Source organism: Pteropus medius, unplaced genomic scaffold (assembly GCF_902729225.1).
Source record: "Pteropus medius unplaced genomic scaffold, Ma_sr-lr_union100, whole genome shotgun sequence".
Taxonomy (NCBI): domain Eukaryota; kingdom Metazoa; phylum Chordata; class Mammalia; order Chiroptera; family Pteropodidae; genus Pteropus; species Pteropus medius.
In genome coordinates, this window is record NW_024340849.1 from 9188159 (window position 1) to 9214058 (window position 25900).

Consider the following 25900-nt stretch of genomic DNA (forward strand, 5'->3'; position numbering starts at 1 on the left):
GGCAGGGTAAGGACGGTTGGGAAGGAGCGGGCGCCCCCGTCCGTGGACACCGGGCCTGGAGTTTCAGCCACAACTTTCCTCTCCCCTGCAAGCCCAGACTTCTGGGTTTTGAGAACAGGAAAAGGTCAACACGGGCAAATGCTCTGTCCAGTCCTTGATTGAGGGATCTTGTCCCAAAGATGTTCCATGGTCACTGCCTCTATTCAAACACTTGGGCACCCCACACATACTGATTGGGCATTTGTTCACTGCAAGGCACCAAAAAAAAAAAAAAACGGGCTCAGAGGCACCATCAAAGTGTGGAACCATGTGCCGTGTCTGAAAATCTTCTCCTGCGTTGTCCCGTGTAGTGGCCGCTAGCCACGTGCGGCTGCCGGGCACGTGGAATATGGCCAGTCCAGATGGGGTTGTGATTGGAATGAAAAGTACACACCGATTTCAATGACTTAGTGTGAAACGATGGGCATGAAATGTTTTATTAGTAGTTTTTGTTAATTGCGTGTTGACATGATGGTATTTGGGACATACTGGTTTAAGTAAAATACATGTGGCCACTAGGAAATTTAAAATTACATATGTGGCTCGTATTATATTTCGATTGGACAGTGCTGCTCTAGACAGCTAACCACTTATTGCACAGCGCGGTCACCTTTTTCTTCCCCAGTTCGGCAATTACTCGGTAGTAGGGCAGAAAGACCTTTTCTTTTTGCACGGGCGGGATTCAATTGAGGCAGCTTCATGGCCCAGGTGTGCCCCCTGTACAAAGTGTGTACACATCCAGGTTCTCGTTGACCCCACCGTTGGCCCACCGAGGCAGGCAGGCAGGGAGCCTGGCCACACAGTGACCCATGGAAATACTTGTATTCCATACCAAAGATAATAGAACAGAGTCCGGTTTAGAAGTAAATACTTATATGTGTGTGTGTGTTAAATGGACACAGACGTGCCCTGCAGCTGGCTAATGTGACACATTAGGCGGAGATTATAACTGATACTCAGGGAAAAAGGTTCGACGCGTGTTGAATTTTGAGACCCATCAGGTCAAGGCAGGGTTTGGGTGGTAGGCAGGTTGTCATGACGAGGGGGATGTTTCTTCTGATGCGAGCCAGCTTTTACCATGTCAGATTCCTGGCAGCATGAACCCAAGGTCACCTGTCAAAAAGGCCTGAGATCGAGGGCAGTCATCCGCAGGACAAGGCAGGTACCGTGGACCAAAGAGGCAAGGGGTCAGATCCAGGAAGTCACCTCGTAGCATTTGCAACACCAAAGGTGTTTTACCAACAGCCAGTTCTCCAAAGCTCTGGACGTCAGCTGGGTGCCCTGTCACTTAATTCAGTTCTGACACTCTCTGGGGCTAGTATCAGGTTCCTCAGGCGAAGGGCTCAGTCCCCCAAGACTGCCCTCACTGTGGACACCAGTCAAGGGCCTGGGCCGCTCACACTTCTGACCGACCGGCTATAAGTCAGAGGTTCCCATGACCCCCGCTTCGTGTTAGACCGATTCACAGGACGCAGGAAAACACTTTCCTACGGCTGGTTCGTTATAAAAGACACAACCTGGAAACAGGCAGATGGAAGGGGTGCAGAGGGCGAGGGGTGCAGGGAGGCGCGAAGTAGCCCGGGAGCTCCCCGAACCCCAGAGTCGGGTTCTCATGGAGGTTTCATTAGGTGGGCCCAATCGATTAACTCACGGGCCGATGCGATTGACTCAGCTTTCAGCCCCTCTCCTCTTCCAGAGGTGTGTGGCTGGGCGGCGGCGGGGGTGGGGGGCGGGGGGGGACGGGCTGAAAGTTCCAAACTTGGCAGTCCTGCCTTGGTCTTTCTGTGACCAGCCCCCACCCTCAAGCTATCTAGGGACCCCAGTCACCAGGCATCTCATTAGCATGCAAAAGATGCCCTAGAGATTCCAAGGGTCTTTCAAGTCTTATGTCAGGAACTGGGGACTAAGACCAAATATTGTCACAACAAATGTTCCTGTCACCCCTGTCACTCAGGAAAGGACAAGGGTTTCAGGAGCTCTGTGCCAGGAACTGGAGAAGGAGACCAGATGTACGTTTATTGTGTCACAGCGTCCCACACTGAATATGGTCAGAGGACAGAGGCTGGGAGCCACGCCCCTGGGGAGGCAGCGAGAAGCCACCCAGGTACAGGAGAGGCAGGTGTGGAGAGCGAGGACAGTGCACACTTGGGGCCCTCCCGGAACTTCCCGTTTGGGGGCACATCACGCACTTTTGAGTTTCAGTTTCTTCATCTGCAGAGGAGGGTCTCTCATGGAAAGTTCGTGATTCTGTGAGTTCGGAAGGCCAGCGAGTGAGCAAGAATGGTGTTGCCAAGCTGTCGATCACAGCTCAGGGGTTTGCTTCCTGCTGCTGATCTTTCTCCTGATACACTTGGGGACACTGAGGTCCCCGGTAAATGTGGTGATTGGCCTGGACCATTCATTTGGCCCTGAGTGGGACGGGGGTTGGGTCTGGGATTATCTTACAGGTGATTATTTTATACACGTATTATAGTGTAATACCTAAACACATTTTTACCTATTTGTCTTTCTTGGCTCTGTCTGCTCTCCCTATTCCTGTACTTTCAATGAGGTATAATTATTTCTTATTTTATATCTTGAGAGTCTAGTGTTATGCAGGTAGTAATTCCCTCACGTTGATCATAGGCTTTTGTAAATGATGGCTTGTTCTCTGTAACTATGGCCTTTGCCTTATACTTCCTATAAATTAAGGAGCTTCTGGGCTGTAGATGAGTGACATAAAATTGTAACTGCTTTTTCTTTTTAAAGACTATATTTTAATTGCTTTTAGTAGGTGTAAGAGACAGAAGCCCTGGGATCTTGAGGTAGCTTCGGATCTTGTAGAGCAGCACCACGGAGCGCGTTCCCCCGCTGAGGGTTCCAGCCACCGCTTCAGCCTCACGCTTTGCGCTGAGGAGCCTGGCATCGTTTCTATAGGAATGAAAAGATTGGCAGAGCTGCCCTAGACAGCAGCACCACAAAACACTGTGGCAGAAGGTTTGGTCTACATACCAAGGCAGCCGGAGTATTAATTGCATTCTCTGTGATCACGAAAAAAGGCGCCAAATTATTTTCTTCATGTTTTAAGAATGACAGGCTTTCGCTCTGCCAACTCGAAGCATCGTGGTGTCGCACGGAAAGATGTTAGATTTGAAAAAAAAAAAAGTGTAGCCGCGAATATCTCTGGTAAGCAGCGAGTTCCTAACAAAGATCTGCAGGTGAGCTGTTTCCTACTGGTACCTGGAGAGGTCTGAGAGCAGGGCGAGGGCGTATTTCCATAAATCCACATGACCTGTTCAGGTGTTTCCCGCTTTGAAATCTTACTTGAATTAGAAATCTTACTGTAATTTTTGAAATGGGGATTTTTCAAGTTGCCAGCTGCCAGTTGATCCCGTTTTTCTTTGTGTTCGTGGGTGGACTGGAGAAAAGGTGGTCATGGCGATTTCCAGATGGGCTTAACTGACCCCCCACCAGGCCCTGAGCAAACGCACACTCAGGACTACTCTGCATACCCAGGTCCTCCAGCCCTGCTGTCCCCTGCTGTCCCCTGCTGTCCCGTGCCGCCACTCCTTTGAGCCTGTCGCTCCCGCTGCGGGACCCTGCTACCTGCTCGACCCATACTCACGCCATTCTTCCCGGTCACTGTCACCTCTGAACTCGGGGAGGAGATTCTGTCAGCTGTCGGTGACGGGTTTGCTGGGTTGGGAGGAGAGTACGCGAAGCAGGTGTCAGTCTGCACGTTGGGGATTTTCCTGGGCTGAGCACCGTCATGTGGTGCAGCACCCCACCCTCCCTTCACGGCCTCCGAAAAAGAGAAGTAGGAGCGAGGCTCGTGTTCGGGGTTTGAGTCTGTTTTGGTTTAGAATGTTCAGTGGGTCAGAGAGTGTTTCGTTCTGGGCAGTGCCGCCCGGAGAAGTATTTTGATTTCACGTGATTAAACCTCGTCTCCCCTTGGCTGCTTTTCTACTGACTTGTGGGGTGGTGGCTCGGCCTGCCGGGGGGCTGGCTGGGGTCGTCCCGGTGCGCATGTCCCACGTTCACTTGCCTCTTCTGGGTTCCCCTGTCTGAGCACCCCTCCGACAAAGCAGGGCTAAGCAGCCACCAGGTCGGGGTTCGAGAACCGTCGCTGACATCACTTGTCACCTGCAGCAGTGGGGAGGTGCCGAGACTGTGATGACCTCCTTCTGTGTCCGGGCCTGTTTGCCCGCTGCACGCGGTGAAGGACTCGCTTTTCCTCCCTGGTGCGTGGTGCGGGGGACGCCTCGCTCACTCTGTGGAACCTTCTGCAGCAGAAGCCTTTCCTGACAGTCCCTCCCCTGCCTCCCCCCACCCACACACACCTGTCACACCCACAGGATCAAGGAGCACTGCCAAGGGCCATTCCTCAGTGTCCTGACTTGTGGCTGGAGAGCCGTTCATTCAAGCCCTTGGTGACCGCGGGGCCGTCACTTTTTTTCAGACCATTTCGTCTGCAGCCCATTAACAGGGCAGTCACCCTCCCATGTGTGTGTGTGTGTGTGTGTGTGTGTCTCACCCTTTAGTATCAGAATGCAACTCCCAGCCTAGAATTGTGTATTTAAGTGCAGTACACAAAATCTGGATGATTTATTAAACGTATTGCACAATTCGGATAGAAAGCCTTTCTGAAATTTTGTATTTCCAGTGTTCACCTTAGTCTATGAGATTGCCATTCTTTCACGTCTCAGATGATGGTAAAATTGATTGTCTTAGCTGGGATACTTGTGAGAGTTAAAAGAGGTGTTACTAATCATTACATTGGGCCATCAGGGTAAACTGGGATGGTCCCGGGCAAACGCACCTATAGTAATAATCTCGAACGTATCCGCCTTTTACAGAATTGGGAACGATGATGATGATGATGATGATGATGATGATGATGATTTTGGTTTTGCGTTGAGTCCTTTCAGCATTTTCCTGAAAACCACATGAACTGTTTCGTAGGTGTCTGTGTCATTATGAGCCCTCCTCCAAGCAAATGCCCTAGAACCAGTCTAGTTGACCTGTCGGGGTTTGCCTTGGATCTTAGCCGAGGGACTCTGCATTTGCTCCCTCGTGAGGCAGCCAGATCACAGGCTCCTGATGCACTGCTCTCCCACGAGCTCTACGCTGCTTTAAAGTGGCTTCTAGCCTTGGACCCTAATTGAACTCCCTTCCGGTGGGATTCTTCTCTTTTAGAAATTCATTTCTTTGTTTAGGCGGCTAAGAAGAGGAAGAAGAGACATTCGCTAGATTCTCTGTTTCAGTAAGGTTGCCTTCTCTCTTTCCTACATGAAAATGAAATGCATATGAATTTTTTTTAAAGCATTTTTGTTCTTTTTATTGAGGGGGAAAAAAAAAAGACCCTTGAGTACCCCAGGGCCTTGATGCTGTGACAGAGAGGTTGCAAATGAACTAATTCAGAAGGATTTGCTCACCCTCGGGCTGTGCGATGTGCTTTCGGGAGCGAGCGCTGTCAAGGGTCGGAATAGGCCTCCTGGGTTGAAATGGCAAATCCAAGAAGGTGGGAGCTATGTTGGTGTAACTTCCGGTGAAGGCCGCCCCCCGCCCCCCGGGCAGGACACTTGATGGGTCTGGTTCCCAGGGTGAATGACGATCTGCTGAAGAGTGTCGGGCCGTAGGTGACAGTAGCTGTCCAACTAGGTCACGTTCCCATCAACACCGTCTTGTGAGTCTTCGATAAAGAAGAGTGATGACTTTTTGAACGATGCAGTATTTTTTTTTTTTTTTTTTATAACCATGAACTTCCATCTCCCGAGTCAAAATAATAATACATTTTGGGAACAATCTAGAGATTCTTTCAGCAAATAAGGAAAAATGAAAACCAAGCATACACGCTTCAAGAATTTGATATTGGAAGACAGTCAGCTTTGTGTCTTACTAAGTAACTCTTTTTGAAAAACCGTACCTATTTTATGCTTTTTTTTTTTTTTTTTTTGCACTTTTCAGTCTGCAGCTAAATTAGGCCACAGGAACAGGATAGGGTACCTTCAAAGAGACAGCTGGGTTGGCTGGGTTCTTTCTCTTTGTGGAAAACAGCTGTGGGTGCCGAGGGCAGAAGTCAGACTTTTGTTCCATGCAAAGGTGGGAAAAGGTTTGGTCTTGAGACATGTCACCCTTCTGTGGAGGAGTTCACAGCTGTGGAGCTGCGTTCTCAACATCTTCGAGGCGTTGGAAACGTGTCGATAAGGACCTGGGAAAGAGGGGTGAGGGGGATGAGGGGTGGGAGTAGGAAAGAAACATTCGTCCTACACAGCACTCACATCTTCTCTTGTTTTTCTCTCTGTGGTGACTGCGGAGTAAAGGTACTAGATGATTCGTTTCCATCGCCTTCTACCAAACAGAAGTTCTTAGGCCAGCCCTTCGGTACTTGCTTCCTGCCGAGTGAAGCACGGGTTAAGTCTGTAAGGAGAGCCGGCCAGAGCAGAGCGATGGGCGATATTTCCCTCCTTCCATCCTGTGCTTCCTCACCTGGAATTCTAACAGCGGAGTTTAGCGTGAGCCGTGTCAAAAAGTGATCGCTGCTGTTGCCTTTCTTATCAACGAGGTGTTTTATGTCTAATTAAAATGTCAATTTTAGGAATTCTGTTTTGCTTCGAAAGACGTGTCCCGCGGGAATCTGTTGTTGAGTACATGGTTTGGAAGGTCGTTTGATACCGTTCACCTTGACTCCCCCCCACCGCCCCTATTTTTTTAAGTGTCCTCCATCCCTACAGCGTCACCATCACTTGTAAGCGGCTGATTCTCAAATGGGGACTTCGGAAACCCCCAGTGCTGCTTCCCTACTGTTTCCTGGCAGGCCTTTCCACCTGGATTCCTCGTTGACAGCTCCCCTTTAACACGTAGTCAGAGCATTTAATTCAGGACTAAACTCATCGTCACCCTTCCGAGACCTCGGACTCAGCATTTTCTCTTCGCGCCACTACTGTTCTCCCGATCACGGAGGCTCTGGACTTAGGATGCCTTTGGACTGTTTCTGCTCGCTCCCTCCGCGGGGAGTGCAGAGACCCTGTTGTTCCTGATCCTTCCCTAGTCTTGCTGCCACCACCCGTACTAACTCTTGCCTAGGTGATGCGATTCACCCACTTGGTTTCAACTCACTCTAGTTTATCTTATGCTTTGGAACAGATTTGACTAAAATTCTTCCCTGGTCTGGTTTAAAATAAAAAAATAAATAAAAATGTTTCTCCTCTCCTACAAAACTAAAGAGCCTGCTGCTCACATTCCTCTCTGCTTGTGAATTTTTAGCAGTCAGCGGTCCCTGCTCCTCCTCAGTAAGATTTGCTATTCCTTAAACCCATCCTGACTTCTTTGCTCTGGGGATTTTTTTTTTTTCCTGCTGTTTTTACATCCAAGAATACTCTGCTTCCATCCAAGTTACAAAATTCTTCTTCCCGTAAGGCTCAGACCTCCTGGATGAAGGGTCTGTCCGTCGGGAGTGGCCCCGCCGACCTCTAAATCTCTGCCACCCTTCCAGCCTTTTCTGTGCCTTCCTTCCAAGCTTCGTGACATGCTCTGTGATAACTGCTTTGATATGCAAATGCTCGCTATCCTTTGCGTTCTTCCTCTTCTACGTTATAGAAGGGTTGAGGCCCAGAGCCGTGTCTTCTGCATTTATATATCCGCCACCGTGCCTGAAAACGGTCTGGCACTAGTAACTTACCGCTCAGTGCCATTCACTGGTGAATGAATGAAGTATACTGGCTTTGCCTTCTCTCACGTTGACTAGTTCGCTTCTCTCCAGCTTCATTCAACTATTATATCCCGAGAACCTGCTACAGTGGGCAATGGTTACATCATTGAGCAAAACAAAGATCTTTGCTTGAAAGCGCTTACCTTCTAGCTTCTTTGTATTCACCCTACTCAGCTCTTGAAAAACAGGAAACAGTTATTTTAAATGTTATTAATTTTATATTTTGTCATTCCGTGATTAAACTTTGCAGCCAAGAACTTTATGCCTTCTTGGTGGCTTGTAACTTTGAGAATCTGGCTCTTAAAATTAGTTACATATCCCAGGGGCTGTGAGGGTGTTGAAAACTGCTTCTTTTCTCTGCCCGTTACATCAAGTCCTTTTGCAAATTGCTCTGAAATAGTAACAAGAGTCTTGATTTTAGTCCTATCTGCAACATTGATACTTTTGCCAGGCCGCTGCTGGTTCACTGCTAGCGAGTCAGTGTTCTTCCTTTGGTTATTTGCTTAATGTTACAAAATAAGCAAAGACAAAACAGTAGTGAACAAAGTTCGGTCTATATGTTATGGATGAGGAAGAACAAACTTTGTTGCATCGATACATGAAAATATGTCACGTTCACGGCAAACACATTAATGGAAAACGTGCCTAAAATCTTCACTGGATCAGCGTCATTCTCTGTTTTCGATTTTCAGTGACTGCTGGTCACATACACTGAAACGCAGAGTAATCGAATATTTCCTTCTTCGTATAGGACTCTAGCCACGCTGGCCATGAGTCCTTTTTAATTGGAGCTGCAGTGAAACAGTATTTGTGGAAAGATAGGGCTTTCAATGCCAAAACCTAACCATTTTGTTTTCAAATTCCTGAAAACTAAAAAAAGAAATCTTGGTGACATAAATGTTCCAAATTCAAAATATCCAAAAGTGAACTCATCAACTTCCTCCCTGAGCCTGCTGTTCCGTGTCTGTTCTGTCTGGTTAATGATATCACCATCTACCCAGACAAAACCCAAACCCTTGAATCATTTTCAACTCAGTTTTCTCATCTGTGAGATAGACCTTTCGATCCTTTCCAACTCTAAAAAGTCTGTACTTCTGTAATTTCTTCATCATACGTATTCCCCCCACACATCTGAACACCACCTCTGAAATCTCTCACCTAGGTCCCACCCTCTTTTTTGAAACTTGCTACTGCTGTAACTCAACTTTTCAGTATTTCTTGACTATTCTGTAATCTCTCAACTGATCTCCCTGTCACATTTTGAAATCTATTTTTAAACCTACATACAGTAAAATTCACATATTGTGTATAGTTTGGCGAGTTTTGACAGAGGTGTAGAAACACGACCACCATCATAATCAGGACACAGAACAGTTCCCTCACCACTAGAAAAACATTCTCCACCTGACCCTTGCAGTCAAACCTTACCCTACAGGTAGCCCCTGGCAGCCACCGGCTCTTCTCCTCTGTGGAGTTTTGCCTTTTCCACGTCTTGTGAATTCGTCTGCCTCTCTTTGAGCACCTGTTCCCCGCCTATCCATTCCCTTCGTCAGTGCCGTAATATCTCCCTAGAACACCTGTCCTTCTTTTGAGACATCCTTACTTTCTCTGAGCTTCCATTTCCTTGTTAGTATGTGCCTAGGCAAGACTATAGAATTATTCGCCTAAAGAATTCCAATACTTTCTAAGAAGGTTGGTTCTTGAAGAAGACCCTTTGTCTTGGAAACCAGAAAAGCAGTAAGGGGCTCTGAGTAAGAAATGGTGCCCCGGAGCTATTGGGGTGGGAGAGAAAAAAGAAGGAGAGGGAGAGATGGGAACGGCCACCACAGGGAGCAAAAAGTTGGGGAGAGAGTGTCTTCAGAGGAGGTGCAGGGTGAGAGTTGCTGTGGAATGTGCCCTTGGAAACCCTGCTTTAGAGACCTGCATTCCTTAGTCTCCTGTAGAGCTGTATGGGGTTATTTTTGTGTGAGTTTTTATATTGAAAACGGGAGTCAGGAGACCCAGATCTACCATGGGAACAATAAGGTGGCCTCAGTGGGGTCATCATGAAGGTTCACGAGGTTGCGCTGTGCCCGGCAGTTGGGGTACTAAGGAAATGGCACTCTTCGTATGATTCTGTGCCCTCTCCAGCCTCTCCATTCACACTCTGCCCCTCAGCCCCAAATTACCCTCAACCCTGACTCTTTAGCTTGGTGTACAGGGACCTCCTGGGCTGACCTGCTGGGCTGGCACCAGGCTTCCCTCTCACTAAACCTGCGTCCCCTCTACTTCCTGTCCCCCCCACCCCCACCCCCGCCACCCCAGCCTCATGCTCCAGCTGCGTTCAGCTCCACTTTGTTGAATCTCGTCTCCCCTTCAGTCAGAATCAACCTCTCCTTTGTCCATGTTCTCTTTCTGTTTATATAAAATAATCACGGCAGCTTTAAGAATGGAAAAAGGAAGAGCAGTCATTTCTTTTACATCATGCTCCCCTTTTTATATACAGGTGATTTGCCTGCTATGGGGCAAATCACACTGCCACAGATTTCTGTTCTCAAACTGCTGTCATACGGTCAGAACCTCTCAGGTGACCCTTTGAGGATACAGTCTAGATATACTCCGGGAATACTGGCATCTCTGCCCTGACAAAGCCCGGCAGGCTGCTGTTGTAGGAAGCGGGGGAGAATGCCCCCCGAGAGCTGTGGGGAGCCTGATGCCAGGGCACCTCCTGCCTTCCCTGCGTCCCTGTCAAATAGTTTGTGTGTTGTTGAATTTAAGTTGCCAGCAGAAGGCAGGGAACACAAAGACGTGCCTGCTGAATAACGCTGAGCGAAGATACTTCCAGGATCTTGGTCCCAGCCCAGGCTGAGACGCAGAGCGCCCCCACCCAAGCACATAAATCAGCACCACCTTCTTCACATGGCTGCCTGACCCTATACACGATGAGCCCGTGTGTGACTCTCGCGCTCAGGACTCCGTTCTTGTAACAGCCATTGCACATGGCTGACATATGTTCGATTCGTGGCCCACACAAGCCTCTAGAACACTCTCCCATCCAGCACCTCGCCGGCAGTGACCCATCTTGTACTTGCATATGTCCCCTTTCACAAGATTGTGGGAAGGTTGCAATCGACAGCTGCCTCCCTGCCCAGACGCAGCTCCAATTAAGGCCGTGCATCCTTGGGAAGATGTCAGGAGGATCGCAAAGGCCCCTCACCCCTGGGGCTCTGTTCCAGAGGTCAGCCAGAGAGAGAACTCAGCAAGGCCAGAGCCCCCACCCACCCTTCTCCTCCCGCCAGCCCATCTTCAGGACAGCGAGCGAGCGTTGGCTTGGCGGGGAGCAGCAGGGGAGTGGAGGCTGCACGGCTCTGGGACGAGTGAGATGTTTTTCCGTTTATAAAGAATCCTTGTTCCAGCCTCCTTCCCTCCAGCTGCTGCACATACGCCCTGCTCTGTCCCTTGAGCGATGTCTCTAGGAGAGCAGGCTGTGGTCTGACCCGGAGGAGAGCAAGGTGGGGAGCCCGATGTGTGAGACCCCCTGCGCCTTGGGGATGCCCTGTGGCGTGTTGCCCGCGACACCTTCCCCCTTTCCACTCGCCGGAGTGGATCCTGGTTAGAGCCAGCTCTGTGGCCTTCTGGGATTCTCAGAGTCGGGAGCCAGAGCTGCCTAAGCCAGACCTAGGGGAAGAGGATTTTGAGTAAAACCCTACATTTTGCTCCCCCTTCCCAACCTGGCATACCCTGCAACCAAAAATTTCATCTGGATGCCCACATGACTTTTTATATGAAGATGCTCCATCTACTGGGGCAACACAAAGTTAGTTCTCTGTTCTGAAATGTTGTGCTCTTGCGTCATGGATTTGAAGGTACCTTTCTTGGCTTTCAGATTTCAAAATAATAACTCATTTAAAGGCCCTGCTGAGTGCGGGGAGCCCTGTGCATAAGGGTTCAGAGGCTGTGTGTATTCTGCACGGAGTCTTCACACGGAAGCAGGGGGCCCAGGCCACCTGGCAAAGCACCCCTTGCTGTGAATGACCCTCGTGAAGAGTTTGGACACCTTTGGGACAGCTCAGAGCCTGGGAATGTCTTCTTCCAGGGCCTCCATACAGGGGAAACTGTAATCAGTGTGGCATTTGGTTCCTTGCAATGTCACTTGATGGGGGATTCTTAGGCTTCCTAGTGGGGGTGGAGGAAGCCGGGGCTGATCGTGGGGTCTCTTCTTTTTCTAGCGGCACCTGTACCCTCAGTTCAGCCCGAGCTTCATCCTTCTGCCCCGTAGGGCTTCAGAGAGCTCCATGACCGGCGGGAGCCCCCACTGACCCGTATTTTAAAATGAAATAGAGGCATCTTCACCAGTTCTTTGGTTGCTATAAACTAAAGGTTTGTTCCCTTCCCCCCACCAAATTTGTATGTTAAATCCTAACCTCCAATGTGATAATATTTGGAGGTGGGGACTTTGGGGGATGATTAAATCACGAAGGTGGGGCCCTCATGATGGAATCAGTGCCCTTATAAAACAGAGCCCAGAGAGCTCTGTAGCTACTCCTGGCATGTGAGGACACAGGAAATGGCTGTCTGGGATCCCAGGCACTGAATCCGCTGGCTTCTTGAACTTGGACTTCTAGCCTCCAGAGCTGTGACAAACAGATTTCTGTTCTTCATAAGCCACCCAGTCTGTGGTATTCTGTGAGAGCAGCCCAAATGGACTAAGACACAGGGATTCTCAGCCTTGGCGACATATTGAAATCACCCAGGACACACTTAAAAGTCCCAATGCCCAGGCTCCACCTCAAACCAGCTTAATCAGAATTTGTGGAGGCTGGAGGGTGGGACTCAGGAATCAATATTTTTTAAAGTTCCCCAAATGCGCCCAGGCCAAGGCTGCCAACATCACATTTCCGAACATTCAAGGACACATCGGTACCCCTTTTGTTGACCTGCTGCAGTTAGGGTGACAAGCTGGATTCTTGTTGCCCAGAAAACCAGGGCTTCTTTTCTGTCGCTGCAGAGTCTGAAGTCAGATTTTCCATTGGAATAGGAAACAAAGGCCAAGTTTATTTTAAAAGTGCTCTTGATCTACCTAAAACTAGGAAGTGTAAAGACTCCTGTGGGAACAGTTTATTCTCGCATTTGAATGCGTCTTTGCTTCCTCTGAACCAAGCCTTACGATTTTATCCATTAAGAAAGGGGCCCTGTGACTTCCTAGGAATATAATTGAACTGGAAATTCTGGGGTCGTGCATTGGGCGACTAGGAAAGTGATCGAAACACTTTTTCACAATGCAGTGAAAAGTACTTTGGAGTGACTCCAAGTCTCTGTGCATCATACCCTTTTCTATTGTGTTTCCGGGTTGGAATATGTATCTCACCTCCAGAAGATATTCCTGACTGATTCTGTCCAGTGATTATTTGCTTAGAACTTAAAAAGAAGAAGAGCAGATTCCGTACATTTGCACTCAGTTAACCATGCAAACATTTTTAGGCTAAGAAAATAAACAACTAAATTGGTGGTTTGTTTTATTATGAAACTGGTTGAGTTGCAGAGGCAGGGAGTTTAGCTCCCAGACTAGAAAAGGTTAAGTATTCTTGTCAAAGAAAACAAAAAACTCAGAAAGCTTTACTATTGGTTGAAGTTCACTGAAATCAGAAAACGATCCATTTGATAGCGACCAGAGATCTTTGGCGGTGACACGGAATGTTTTTAATTCTGTGAGATGGGCCTTTCAGAACTCTGCAGATTACATTTGTTTTGGCATTTGGTGTTTTTGTTGTCATATTTATTGCCTTGAGTTCCTAGTGGGAGTAGTTTTCTGCTCCTAATTACCCAAAGGCAAGAAAAAAAAAAAACTAGAATAAAATAAAGCGGGGAGGGGAAAATGTCTTGAAAGTTTCATTAATTGCAAAACGAAGTTAAATGGAGCGTTCAATAAAAGTACTTCTCAGAACTGATGGACGATTTCTCAGAAAGAGTCCATTAAAGCTGGATCCTCCAAAGCAGTGGAAACCCCAGGAACAAAAGCCAAATGCCTGGGAATTGAGTTTCAGAAGAATTTTTGAATTGGTGCAGCTCAGTAATTTACAAAATGGAATGGAATCATTGACCTAAAATCTGTTGAGCTAAGATGGGCTAATCCATTTAACTCACATGGACTATGCACATTCAACTCTTGCTGTTATTATATTTTTTACTGCCATTTATGAAGCATTTTTCTGTGAGCCAGTGCCTGTGTTTTGACATTCATGATCTTACTTTTGATGATTACAAAGATTCAGTGCCTTTCACAGGAGTCATTAGTAGATTATGGAAGGGTCGTAATGCCGACTCGGTGTTTCTGTAATGACATTTGAAATGTTATTTAGATGTATATTAAAGCTGACCTTGAAAATAAGATTTCCATTCCATTGACAAATCAGACCTCCATTCAGGAGGAAAAAGGAAAAAGAAACGAAGTCAACTTTCTTTATTGCTTAAGCTGTAGGCTAAAGTGTGTGTTTGGTCTGATCATTTTCGAGGAGGTCACGATGGGCTGTTACATGCACATCTGGGATTTTGTCGATCGGAAGCAATTTTGACAAACTTCTAGGGTAAATTCTGATCCTTTGGCACATGAGAAAAATAACTACGAGTTGCATCTCATGGATTGGAATTTTAGTTTAAAGAGAATCAAAATTGTAATTTAAAAGTCGTTCAAGGGTGCCCTGTAGCTTAACTTTCTTAATTACATACGTCAAGAACTTGGGGTAACAACCCTACATGAAATGAGTTAAGTCAGGTAATATTAATGCCCTTTTAATCAACTATAATCTTTGACTTACCTAATCAGCATTAAGCTCATCATAGCCAACAAGAACTATGGGCTACATTGAACTACAAGTAGAATATTTAGTAAGTCAGATAATATTAGTTACTGCTATGGACTAATTTGAGTGTACTCTTTACCATTAAAAATTCTTATTGGTATTTATGTTAAAAACGAAATAACTTAAGGAAATTGTTAATTGAGTATTGGATAGGGTGATTAAAAAGCAACAACTCCCAACAGCCAGACAAATAATCGTGAGCCTGTGATGGTTATGTTGTCTTGTCTCTATTCTGAGTGATAAAATGAACTTCTCTGGTTTATGAGTGTACCTTACAATAACAATTGCTGCCATTTTTCAAATTTTAAAGGAGTTTTTAAAATTGCGGTAAATATATATGTATATATACACATATATATGCACTTATGTCAAACATAAATTTTACTATTTTAACCACTTTAAATGTCCAGTTTAGTCACATTGAGTACATTCACACTGCTGTGCAGCCGTCATCACCACCTATTTCTAGAACTTTTTTCATCTTCCCAAGCGGAAACTCTATACCCGTGGAGCACTATCTCCCATCCTCCCCTCCCCCCAGCCCTGGGCAGCTGCCATTCCGCTTTCTGTCTCTATGACTTTGACTACTGTAAGAACCTCACCTAGTGGAGTCATATTTGTCATTGCCTCGTTCCACTCAGCAAAATGTCTTCAGAATCCATCCATGTTGTAGCCGGCGTTGGAACTTCATCCCGCCACCCCCCTTTTTTTAGGTGACCTCATAGATTGTAAGGACCTTGTCAGCTTACAGTCTCTTATTTTGTATTATTTTTTTTACGCCGACAGCACCTGGTTTTCCTAGGTGGTCTGCCATCCAAGTACTAACCAAGGCCGACCCTGCTTAGCTTCTGAGATCAGACGGGATCGGGCTCGTTCAGGGTGGCATAGCCGTAGACAACTTCATCCCTTTTTAAGGCTGAATAACATTCCATTGAATGTATATACCCGCTATCCATTGGGTCCATGCCAAGTACTGGAATGTAATGCCAGACGGTTTTCCATAATGATTGTATGAATTCAGACTCCCACCAGCTGTGGGTGAGAATCCCTGATATTTCGCATACATGCCAGACTTAGAATTATCAGTCTTTATTTTAGCTGTTTCGGTGTGTTCATAATGGTATCATGTTGAGGGGTTCTTCCCTCCGTATCACTCTGATTACCAATTGTTGATGACTAATTGCTTTTTCACATAGATATGGAGCATCCTCTTTTGTGACATGGCCATTCAAGTCTCACCCGTTTTTTCTGACTGTATTGCCTGTCTTTTTCCTATGGATTTGTGGAGTTCTTCGATCTCCTGGACCGAACTCTTCATTAGTCATATTTGTTGGAGATACCTTCTTCCCCTCTGCGACTTGCCGTCTTAACTCTCTTCACAGAATCTTTTGATGAAAAGAAGTTCTTAGTTTTAGCCTTAAAATCGCTCTTTTCTTTTACGGTTGATGCTTATCATGTCTTGCTTAAAAATCTCCCCAACTCAAGGTCACGAAGATTTTCTCTAATATGAACTTCTAGAGGTCGTATTACTTTGCCATTCACACTTACATTTATATTATACCTGTGAATGTCCTGAGCTGGGATGGCAGAGTTTTCTATTTTTCCTACATGGATGTCTAACGAACCCAGCCCCATTTACTGGGGAAAAACATCCTTTTTCCTAATGCTCTGTAGTTAGGATTTTCAAAAAGTAGGTGTCTGTATATGTGGGGATCTGATTATAAGCTCTGTATCCTGTTCTGTTGGTCTATCCACCTACACCTGTGCCAATACCATAGCGTCTGACTTACTCTAGCCTTAGAAGTCTTGGCATCCGATAGAATAAGCTCTTTACCTCATCCTCTCTCCCTCGAGTGTTTCCTGCCTGTATCTGGCCTTTTGGGCTCTGCTTTTAGAGTCAGTTTGTCAAGTTCCATAAAAGCACCGACTGGCATTTTGATTTGAATAGCATTTCTTCCCAATAATGTCTGAATAAAATTCATTTCAAGGAAGGCGGGGGATGGCGACACAATAAAAAACTAAAACGAGGAAAAGAAGAAGAGGAGACACACTTGGGCCCTCCCCAGCCAGGATTTAGCAATCTTAAAATGTCCGTTCTGGTTTTCGAGTGGCATTGCTGGGTGCAGAATTAGAGACTTCGCCTTCGAGAATCGAACATCTGCTTCCACTGTGTGTGTCCGTACGGGGCGTGGCGGAGGGCGGGGCGCGCTGGGACCAGGGCGAGACCAGGGTCCCTCCACGCAGCTTGTCCTGAGAGACGGTTATTTAAAACACGCCGCCCTCCTCCTCCCTGGCGTCTTTCTCTCTTCCCGCTCTCGTACCGGGCAGGGCGCGGCGTGACAGACGCCGCCGTTGGAAAAAGAGCTCATTTTGCAGCAGCAGTTACGAAAGGGTTTGCTGGTTCCCAGGGAAGCCGAGCCCTTTAGGACCAACCTTCAGTTTGTCTGTTTGTTTCTTCGATTGTTGGTTCCTCTGTCAGCAAATATTTATAAGGGCCTGTTACGTGTTGGGTGCTTTCCTGGTGCTAGGGAGCAGGACAGGCAAGTCCCTGGACCCTTCGAACTTAACTCTAGTAGCAGAGACGGGCGATAAACCGTGAAGCGTACAACTTAATGTCGGGCAGTGATAAGTTCTGTGGAAAGAAAAGGGGAAGGGTCAGGGGATGGTAAAAGGAATGGAGAAAGGTAGCCTGGTGGAGGCTGAGAGAGATGCAGAAAATACAGCCTACCTCCCTACCCACATCGTTCCAAACCGTCAGTGTCATGCCTTCACCATCCCGTAAAGGAAATACTGCAGAAAAAGAGTTGTAATAAAGTGAGTGATTCGACATGTCGGTGTAGGCGTGGCCATGTTTTGCACCCCCAGCTGGGATCGCCCGCATAAAGGCAGCGACAAAGGCAGATGGCTGCGGACGTGCTGTATGGGTGACTCAGTGACAGTCGGTGTCTCCTGTAGCAATGTGATACTTCTGGGGGGATGAATACTCTTTAGCAAAGTTCTAAGCAGAACAAAGTACGTCGTTCGACATGTAAGATGGCATTGGGTGTTTCGCCAGCAGGTGTTGGAGAGTCATGGGGGCCATGGGGCATTTCTCGGTTGTGCTAGACCATCCTGTGCATTTCAGGTCAGCCACCCTCTAAACGCTGCTGATGTCCCTGTTACTGTATGACGACCCCGACTGGCCCCACGCCTTTCCCGGATGCCCTGGGTCGGTCGCGCTCCCATCAAGAACTTCTGTGGGGCCTGGTGGACCCCAGCGGGGATTTTGGAACTTGTCACATGTGCGATGGGAAGCCGGTGGGCAGTTAAGAGCAAGGAGGTGACATAGGTCTGAAAGGAATCTCCTGACCGTAACGGAGCGAGGTTTCTGTGTCGGAACTGCTCCCTAGGAAGAGAGCCACAGAGGTGCCGTGCTGACCTTGTCTTTCCGCCCAGCAGTCTGTCTGTCTGCCCAGAGTTGTTTAAATGTCCCGTCCAAGGGCCTCTGTGGACTCCTCAGCAGAGGTGTGGCACCCTCACGGTGCCCTTTGCATCCCAAGCCCTTGACGAGTACAGGTGTTGGCTGTCACCTCAGGCAGATTTCGACAGCCTCACCCCCCCACCCTCATACACACCCCTCATCTGTTTTGACTCCCCTTCCTACAATCAATAACAGAGCCACGCAAAGTGGTTAGAAGTAGCTTTGTAGTTGAACTTCACACTCGGGCTGTCATGCCAGACAGCCTCTCCCTCGGAGCGTGAGCCCCTCCAGTGCGCACGCACCCCTCCTGGACGTGGCGCCATCTGCTCCAGGGTTTGCTTTGGGCCTGCGATCACAGAAGCGTTTCCTGTAACTAGAATGCCCGGAGCCAGGCCTGCCAGACAATAGATAGATAATTGGATAAATCCTAAACTGGAAACTGCAAACAATAAAGAAGAGAACTCCACGTGACGTGTGCTGCCCAGCGAGGCTGTTTACACATGAAACTACTTAAGCAAGTTCTTTATTTTTCAACCACAGTGGCGCTTGTCTGGCCCCGACCCTCGGGGGCCACTCTCTAGGTGCGTGTAAGAGACGAGTTGGGCCTCTGTCGCCATTAGGACCTAGATGCAAAGGCCCCTTCCCAGTTCTCTCCCATCCTGTGGCTCCGGGGGCGTTCAGGGGTGCCGAGGACAGGACAGAGAGGGCAGTGCTGCTTGTCACTTGCCATGTGCATGGGAGGATGCGTGGCAGGAGTGACTGGCGTCATTACTGCTCTCGTGCGTGTGTTGGCATCGAATGTGGCCTCAGTAACTCAGCAGCCTTCAGTTCACCCACACTTTGGCCATCAAAAATTATTCCCAAGTTTTTTGCTACGTAAGGATGTTGGAGCTAAGTAGTGAGTGTGTATAGCGTAGAAGCTGAATACGCGCTTCCTCAGGGACCCCATACGGAATTACGGAGGCAGAGTCTACGTCTGTTCTTACGTGTGCTGGCGAGTGAGCGTTTCCCTCCTAGAATGTAATAATAGGACTACGCTCGTTACGTCTTGGGCGTAGCGGGACTTAGAATTTTCTGTTTTAAAAATTAAGCTTTTATTTATATTTACCAAATAAGTTGACAGATAACCTGGATTCAGCCGAGTGCATGAAACTATTCTTTTGGAAGAAGGTGGAGCTCGTGGCAAAAATTACTGCAGGCTCCATGCGCAGTGGCTTCACTCATATGTCGAAGGTTGAAGAAAACTTTATTACTTCAACAATAAGGGTGGGAAGAATTCAAATATTGACCTTTGTGGATCTCCAGTGTGGGAAAGTGTTATTTCAAATACTTTTATAAAAGGTCAACTCCCGTGTTAGGTAGATGGGCCTTAACCAAGCATTACCAGGAAGTCTCAGAAATTGGGGTATGAAATTATAGGCATGAAGGAATGATCCAGATTGGGCTAAATCAGAAGATAGAGACAATGTCTTCCCATCTTTCCTGATCTTGAGAGAGATGGGAAGGAAGAAGAATCAGCGCTTCAGGAATGGGGACAGGAAGTAAAGCGTGAGAAGGGCTTTCTAGATTTCTTTTCAGAAACAAATGTTCAGAGAGTTTCCCAAAGTGGCTTTTTCCTCCTGACAAATGTTTTTCTTCCTTTTTGAGGGATATCACCTGAATAATCTTCATCCATCCTTTCATTTTATTTTTACTCTTCATTTGATCTGAGATGCTTATGAAAACAGAAAGCATCTTGATCAGGAAGGTCTGAAAAAGGTCTTGTCTTCGTCCTCTACCGTCACCTGCTGGGTCCAGAAAACACAGTGAACACAGAGCTCTTAGAAGAGATGAGTCAGGCAAAGGCTTTAGAGGGGTGGGGCGGTCAGAATTAGGGGGTGGCCAGAGACTTTGATCATAAACCGGGGACGGTTAGAGCTGAAAGGAACCTCAGTGTCACCTGCTTCTCCTCCCTTATTTGATAGATAAGAAAAATAAGGTCTGTAAAGAGTTAAAGAGACTGCCAGGGGTTGACCAGCTAATAGGTGGCTGAGCTGGCCATCTAAGGGCAGATTTTTGATGAGGAACTTTCTGGACTTTTTCAGATAGGATCACATAACTGACGCAGAGAGGAGGAAGGACTTGAATGATTTTTTTTTTTTTTTTTATATAACCATAAGCTGTTTTAATTCTTTATCATTGTCAGTGTAGTTTGGTTTGCTTTTGACCTTCACCACCCCTACTGGTAAACGTAAATTGTGGTTGTTAATTTGCTTTCCTTGACATGTTGTGAAGGACTCTCTTTTTAAGGAGTTTGTAGGGTTTGGAAGGGAGAGTGTTGTACACTGCTTATCGCTGCTCTGATCCAGTGAGAATGGCCTTGAAAAACTCAATGCAAAACCCTTGCTCTGGTCTGTAAAAGTTTGCACAATGCATTCTCCTTGTGTATTGGTTGATGGGTTTTGCAGGAAAATCTAACCAGGAGGAAACATTCTGACACTGGCATTAGCCTTGCTCTTCATGTATCCAATTAATACTCTACTTTTTGTCTGTAAATTTACCACTTAAAAAGGACTATCTTTTCATGGAACATGGACTTGATTTTTTTATATATAGCATTATGGAGATGTTGCTGCATTCCCAAATCCTCCTAGGAAGTCGAGAAGCTTATTTTTATTTGGTCTCTGTCTTCCCTGTGATTAGAAGCCTAGGTCGTAAACAAGCAGTCAGGCAAAAGGGCTACCAAGAGACGTACAACAGAAGCAGCCTCAGAAATAGAAATTGAATTTATAGGCAATGAGATAGGGTAATTAGTTTTTATATTTAAAAATATCCTCAAACCATGGGAGTGTGTTGTCTCAGACAGAGACTAGAATTGAGTTTGAATCCTGATCCCTCCAATAATAGTATAGTGAAAGCTGCTTTGTATAAAATGTGTACATAAGTCTGCTGTGTCTGTGTGTCTGTGTATATAATATTTATATTCCTCTCAAACACTGTAAGTCTGAAAATTCGGATTGCACAATCATTTGTACTTGTAATTCCTAGCTTCAGTGTTGATATAGCTAAGGATAGTCTGATTAACTCATTCTGCCTTTTTTTTCTTTGAGTGGTTATTTGGAGTTTCAAAATCAAACAAACAAAAAACTGTATCTGTTGTTTATTCACAGTGTTACATTTTTTATCCAACTGTCATTCCCACAGAATGTACATTGAATACATGACATGTAGGTAAAACAGTAAGAGACACGAGAATATGACCTGTCGGCTGATGTCGAATAGGTATCAGTTCAACGTACCTTCTGTAATGGCTGTGTGTTAGTCACTGGTCTCTGTCGTTCTGAATTGGCAGAAACCGGACCCTGATTTCGGGTCATGAACAGATTTGTTTTTTCAGGGTTGTGTCCCGCCTTTGGGGGCCATCTTGTCTGAAGTGCGCTATCTCCCCAGCTCCGGTCCATGGGGACAGAGAGAAATAGCACCTGTCAGCTCTGCTGAAGTCTCCCACATGTGGAGTCAGTCACTGGTTCTCTGCCGAGGGTTCAGCTCATGAAACTGCCACGACTTGTGGCATCCTTGTTTTCCTGAGTCAAGACTAAGAATGGGATGCACCTGAAAACAAGAAGAGACGATGCCTTCCTCTCCACTTGAGCAAAGAGAGGTCAGAAGCATGACCCCCTTGGTCGCTGCTCCGTGGGTCCCAAGGAGGGTTTCATCAACCCCAGGATCTTTGTCTCTCTCTTCTGCCTCCTGTCACAAATCTGTTTCAAAGGCAAGAAAAGAGATGGTTGTTAAAGCATAAACCTCCAGGTCAGGTCTGGTTACATCAGACTCTGAGATGACGTCCAAAACCTTTTGTTGAACTGCAAGTACGAGATTGGTTTGAAATAACGGAGCCATTCATTGCCTAGGGATAGGAACTCTTTCCGTTGTAAAAGGCAGCTGTTGGGTTGGTGTGTGGGGCGTGTTTGCGTATGCATGAGTGGGGTAAGCTCTGGAATAGCGTTAGCCTCTCGTGGGGACCGAATTCGGCCGTAAGACCCGATGCACCTAAAAACTAAAGCAAGTGAAATGGGGCAGCCGAACCCTGTGTTCAGAGGGATTTTCATTCAGGTACCATTTCTTTCAATGGCTTGGAGTTTTCTGTGTCAGATCAAGTTTTCTTTCTTGCGCCCTAATGCCTCGTATGTTTGTTTGCCATCTGTTCATTTCCATTGCAAACTGCTCTTAACACAATGCTGCTCGGTGTTAATTAGAACATGTGTCTCTCTGTCATTCATCTGGGGAAGGGGTTAATGATGATTTATGTCCCTTTAATTGGTTTTCCTCCAAACTGTTACATGTCATTTATTATTTTATAAGACTGGAAAGAGAGAGAGCACCTCATTTTTATTCTTTATAGTTTTAATCACATGGCTCTCTTTAAAACCAGTCTTGGTCTAAATGTTTCGGTGTTTAAAAAATGTGGTCCTTCAAGTTCATATTAAGTAGCCACACGTGTGAGTGTGTATTTACTGCTTACCAGTGAACAACTTACTGCTTACATTTGTTAATTTGTTTCTGAATAGGTGACATGATCACATGGTTCCAAATTCAGAATGTATAGGTATATAGGTATATGTGCGTGGAAGTGTGCATACGTGTTTATCTTGTATATACAGAGGGAGGCAAACACGTGCGTGTTGTTCTGCATGCATGCCTCTCACCTAAATACGTTTTGGAATTCAGTGCATATGGATGTTAGGACTGAGCTACCTCTTTCTTTGTTAAGGCTGCATCGTATTAACGTACTGTGCCTTATTAACCAGTTCCTTACTGGTAGACATTTAGGCTGTTTCTCATTTGTCCCGGGACAAACAACGATGCAGTGAATAGCTTCGTATTACCTTATTTTGTGCCTATAGGAAAGAGATCCCAGGAATGGAATTGCGCAACCCAAAGTGCGTTTGTCGTTGTGGTTGATTCTGTCCAATTGCCCGCCGTAGAAGGTAGCAGTTTACAGCTCCAGCAACGGTGTGAATAGTCATGAGTCCTTTTATATTTGCGGAAATAACGGGTGAAATAGTTATCTCGGTTTCTGATTTAATTTGTCCTTTCTCTTATGAGTGACGTAGGGTGTAATGAACCACTTAAAGTGAAAGATAAATACGTGTACTTAGATGTTATACATAGACGTTTCAAATGAAGAAGCTTAATTGTGCATTTTCTCCGCACCCCCTCAGAACGCCAGTAAATGATATCTGGTTTTTAATAAATTAGCCAATTTCTACATTGCTGTGTTATTAACAGTACATATGCTATAAGTGTTGGAAGATACGTAATATTCTCCTTTATGTAATTACCAAAAGCATATTGCCGAAATCAAATTTCAACTGAAATTTTTCAGAATAATGCGTTTTAAACTAATCTAATCCAGCTTCGATTTGCAAGGGTACATTACATGATATCTTTTTAGATATAATATTTTAAGTCAATTAAATTCTGACATATGTTGCTTTTTCCTTAAAGTACACAGATTCTAGAGGAATCACGTTTTGATAGGCATGATGAAAACATGTTCTTTTCGATTAAAAAAAATGACCACCTTCTCCTTGATATTTTTCTTTGTGCTGAGCTCTAGATGAAATTCTCTTGTGACTGTTGGTGATGACTGTTGCTGTAATAACTAAATTCACCTAGAAGATTCTCTGACCTCTGTCAGAGAAAAGTCAGGGAGTCTGTTATTAGTGCCAGCTCTTCCTGGTCCATATTTCTCGCTTGCTATTTCTCAAGTCACATAAACCTCTGTAAGTGAGAATATACATTGTCCATGTCTTGGTTAGGCTGAAATATCTCTTATATTTTAAAAGAGAAAGCCGATAGTTCACACAGTTATAGACTGAATAATAATTCCATGGCTTGGGTACCATTTGTTTTTCTTCCCTGAGAGTCCCAGCTATGGTTTCTTTAGGCCATGAAAAGAGATGGTTTTTTTTCGGCGAGTATGAAATTTGAAAACTGAGAGCCTGCTACATTATAATAGTAGGGGTTTCCCTTTGGGATAAATATACTTGCATTGCAACAAAACTTTGTGAATAATAAAATGGGAATATTTCTATTGCCCAGTCAGGAAATCAACCAGTGTTTAAAAATGAAGTTGCCTTGAATTTTTAATGGCAGTTTTGAATTGTTGGGACGTAACTGCCATGAAACCGGTCTCCTCTCAGATGTAGACTCACAAGACTTTGGAGCCAGAAGGAGGCTGGGGGTGACCTAACAGTGAATTCCAGTTTTATAGGCGAGGGAACTAAAAGTTAGAGAATCTTAGGAACATTTTAGTGAGTAAGTCACAAAGCGGGCGCTCTTGAATCCCGGCCCCAGACTCCGCCTGGCTGACTTGTTCCAGAAATCCTGCTTAAGCATGATTTTTTTTTTTTTTTTTTAAACTGGATAAATGCATGCTCTTGGAGAAGTCAATTCTAAGGTCTCTCGGTAAAACTGGGGTAGGTGGACTTGTGGTGGGGGTGGTTTTGCTGAAGACCCGCAGCAGCAGAGACCCACAGAATGCTCTGCTGGGAGACACCTAGACGGTGCACCTGTTCAGACAGGCACACGGAGCAACACGGTCTTCAGGAGTGCTCCCCGTGGTGTGGAGATGCACCCACAGGACAGCGACAGCTTCCTAGTGACTTCTGCTGTGTGTAAGGAGGGGAAGCAAAGGAGGGCAGGAATGTTGGAAAAAAAATAAAGGCATCACCGCCCATCCAGTCTGGTCAGAAACGGGTGGCTTTACGCGAAGCATTTACGGAAACCCACTGTGCGGTCTATTATTACACTCTTAGGAAGGAAGAACACGGGAGAAGAAAGGAAAAGAGAGAAAACGAAGTAAGGAGGGAGAGAGGATAGGACAGAAGAGCAGAGGGAAGGAGGGAGGGAGCCTGGGTCCTAACCTGGACCACGGGTAATGCACCTTCTCGATCTCCTGCTTGGACCGAAGGGGCCATTGCTATTTGGTGACAGCTGCCTTAACCACAGTCCAGACCTCTTAAGTGTTACCGATTTGTCTGGCTCCTCCCAAAGTAGTATTTCCAGCCCGAGTCCTTCACCTGGAGTTTAGACACCCACAGCTCACTGCGGGATTACCCGACGTTTGAACCTCGGCACATCTGGGACGTAAGCTGTCAGCTTCCTTTCTCCCCCAGCCAGTTCCGTCATCGGAACTCATCTCGATGCGTTTCCTCGCGGTCCTCCACACCGGCCAGGTCAGGAGGCATTCTGGGAGTTATCCGTGGTGCCATCTCTGCTCCCTCCTCCTGCTCCGGGCCAGCAGGCCCGGCCGTTTCCGCCTCCCCCGTGTCTCCTCAGTCCTCGTCTTGTTCTTCATCGTGGCCACTTCTTAGCTCACGACCTCACGGCTTCTTCTCAAGTCCTTCGGCAATCCCCAAGGGGCTCCCTGCCACCCAGCTGTGCCTTCCTCCAACTTGCCTTCCAGATGGTTGCCAGAGAACTCTTTCTAGGAAAGCCTGTCCAAGCGTGGAATTCCCCTGCCTTAAATGCTCATTTGCTGCCCGTCCCCCACAGAGAAGCTGCCCTGACTGGTCCCTGCTCGCTCTTCCCGCCATGTCTTTGGCTGTTCCCATCCTCACAGCCTACACCCTTGGGGGCACCAGTGCATTTCCTGCCCTTGACCTTCGCACGTGCTCTCCCTCTTCAGCGGCACATCCTGCTAGCCACTGCCTCCCTCTTCCTGGTCTAAATCCTGCTCATCTTTCTGGTCTCAGCTCAGGTGGCACTTTTCAGAGACATCATCCTTGACCAGCCAAGTACACTTAATTCACAAACACTTCATACCTTTACTGAGTGCCAGGTGCTAGTCTAAGGGCTTTACATACATACATATATACACACACACAC

At 46.5% G+C, this 25900-nt stretch overlaps 1 protein-coding gene and 1 pseudogene across 1 annotated transcript in view; one reads left to right on the top strand and one right to left on the bottom strand.

The window, feature by feature from the left end:
• Positions 1 to 25900, top strand: part of BCL2 (BCL2 apoptosis regulator) — a 159042-nt gene that overhangs the window by 20155 nt on the left and 112987 nt on the right. The gene's annotated exons all lie outside the window — the stretch shown is intronic.
• On the bottom strand, positions 15346 to 15464 carry LOC120589918 (uncharacterized; annotated as a pseudogene).